Consider the following 2,936-nt stretch of genomic DNA (forward strand, 5'->3'; position numbering starts at 1 on the left):
TACATATTTAGTGAAAAAATCTGTATACAAGTGGACTTTTGCATTTCAGACCACTGTTCCTCTAGGTCAATTATAGAAGGCTTTCAATTTATTGCATCATTATTTTGCTCTTCCTCTTAAGCAAATTAAATGAAATATGACTCACCCATATGATTATATCTGTAGCAACAATAAAAAATTTAAAATAGATGTTTAGAATTTAGTGTGAAATGGCAAACAAAAAGTTGTAAAATGTTTAGTGTAATATCAGTGTTTATTAAAATATACAATGATAATATATGATTAACATGCCAGTAAAAAGACATATTGAAATGAATTAATCATGTTTTGTCATTTCACAAATATTTTGAAAGTCTAGGCTGTGTCAATCATGAGGTTCTTTCTCCTATTTATTATGTCACTTTTATGCAATAACATGATTATTAATTATTTTGTAATAGTTGTATAAATAGTTGATACATGTATGTCCACATGGTAAAAATAAACAATAAGATGAACATCCTTCAATCCTCAATCCAACTTAACTGGAACTTTGTCAATAGCAATGCATCATCTTTTGTGCTTCTAATTACCATCCAATGCCTCTTTATATTTTAATTATCCTAAAACTTGCATGTATTACTTACTTACTTTTCATTTTAATATTTATTAAAGTGTAAGTTCAGATAGGAAACAACAAATAAGTGACCAGTTTGATGAATTTTCATACATACACAATAAAACAAAACAAATAAAAAAATGAAAATATAACAATTCCCAGATTGAGAAACAGAACTTTACTAGCACCCAAGAAGCTTTCATTTCCCCTTTAAGTCAATATGTGTTTTGAAAAATAACCACTTCCCTGTCTTTTTACAAACTGTATCACTTTGTCTGTTTTTGAATTTTGTATAAAAAGAATTATTTCATGGATAGTGTTTTGTTTCTTTTGTTCAGTATTATGTTGTAAAGTCCATCTATGCTGTTCAATGAGGCAATGGCTCATAAATTCAAGTTAGATACCTTTTTTTATCATGTAGTAATTTATTGCTTTTTCTCATTTATAATTTTTACTTTTGCATCTTGTCTTTAAAATATTTTATACTTTATGATTATAAAGATTGTATATATTTAAAAAATTTTTATTGCTTACAGTATTATCGGCTTCCCCAGTGGCTCAGCGGGTAAAGAATCCGCTTGCAATGCAGGAGACACAGGAGATGATTCAATTCCTGAATCAGGAAGATCCCCTGGAGGAGGAAATGGCAACCCACTCCAGTATTCTTGCCTAGAAAGATCCCATGGACAGAGAAACCCAGCTGACTTCAGTCCATGGGGTTTCAAAGAGTCAAATCCGACTAAGCGACTAAGCACACACACAATGTGGCAATATTTTCTATGTATGCTGTGAGTTAGGGTCACAAATTTCATTTTTTTCAGTAAGGATTTTCATGTTGAATAGACCCCGCTTTTTTCCATATCTGAATCCCACACTTTCATCACTGCATTCCCACGTCACTCTTACTTGGCTTGTATAGTTACAGATATGCTGTGGCTGCATAAAGTCACTGCAGCGTCTTCTGCTTACAACTAAATCTTTGGATAGAATACAAAAGTCTCCTTCAAAAGAAAAAGAAGCGGCTCTGAGCTGACAAACTGTGGAGAAATAGAAAGGAACTGGCTACCTTTGGCACTATCTGAAGTCATGCACAAAACATGATTAAAGGTGTTATGCTGGGTTTCTGTTTCAAGATGAGATCTGCGCTTAACTCACTTCCCCATTGGCATCATTATTCAAAAGAATAGGTCTCTTGTTGAAATTTGAAATTTCTTGGGCGAAAAATACATCCACAGAGTTCGGAAGAGGCCAGGTGTTTCTTGTTCAGTATCTTAAGCATCAGAAAAAAAAGTTAATTCCTGAAGGTAACAACACTGATCTTGTATCAAATCTAGCTGCTTTGATTCAGCAAGCCCTAGCAGTTAAAGACACAGTTATCAGAGAATTTTTGGATGTTTTTTATGTTTCTAAAAAAGGAAGTTCAGCAGACTGATGATTAAGACAAGTTGTCCAGCTACCAAAACGGCAATCTGCTGGATGGTTCATATTTGCGATGTTTTAAAGGCAACATAAATGTGCTGTGTTGGGAAAAAAAAAAAAAAAAAAGCCAGTAAGCAGCTTTGCACTCTCTTTGAATGAGCCAAGTACTTTTCCCACTTCTCTGACCTCACTTTGGAGGACTAGGTTATTCTGTTCTGGGCTGGGTGCAGTGGATTGGTGATTGCCTCCTTCTCTAACCGTTTGGTTTCTGTGCAGGTTGACATCCTTCTGGCCACAGGTTTATACAATCATCTGAGCCATAACCATAGCACTGGGGTTGACTCCATCTTTGACAGAATTCTGGCTGAGGTGGTGCTCAAAATGAAGTAGATGAGTAAGTCAAAGCTGGGAAGCCTGCAAGCCACAGTGCATTTAACCCAGCTATCAAGGGTCTGCCCAATTTCCAAGAGGTTCTGTGAAAGATTATGTCATTCTTGAGACCGACACCAAGTAGAAGTATCTGGAACAACTGGGTATCTTTGAAAAACTGCTGTGGTGCCCCCAGCCCTGCACTTTATCAGCTTGAAATGCCTAGGCATCTCTTCTTCAATATCATTGGGGAACATGCCCAGTGACACCTTCCTCATGGAAATGGAGATCCTGCTGCAGATCACCTGAGCCTCACCAGATACAGCTTCCCCTATCTGACAATTGTATATGATAAATGTAAACTAGTATAATCATATTGTGGTGCTTCCCAAGTGGTGTTAGTACACATGTTGACAATAAAATGTATAACAATGTCCAGTGGGGTTTTCAACATATGTAGATGTAATAGATTTAGCAACTATTAACCTAAGATAATATAAGATAAACCTTTAGTTCAGTTCAGTTCAGTCACTCAGTCATGTCCGACTCT

The 2,936-nt window shown here is 35.6% G+C and overlaps 1 pseudogene; it reads left to right on the top strand.

Annotated features, from left to right (window-relative positions):
• The first annotated feature begins 2,110 nt into the window (after window positions 1–2,110).
• On the top strand, window positions 2,111–2,695 carry LOC139183488 (retinoic acid receptor RXR-gamma pseudogene; annotated as a pseudogene).
• Window positions 2,696–2,936: the final 241 nt, after the last annotated feature.

This window comes from Bos indicus, chromosome 6 (genome assembly GCF_029378745.1).
Source record: "Bos indicus isolate NIAB-ARS_2022 breed Sahiwal x Tharparkar chromosome 6, NIAB-ARS_B.indTharparkar_mat_pri_1.0, whole genome shotgun sequence".
Lineage (NCBI taxonomy): Eukaryota > Metazoa > Chordata > Mammalia > Artiodactyla > Bovidae > Bos > Bos indicus.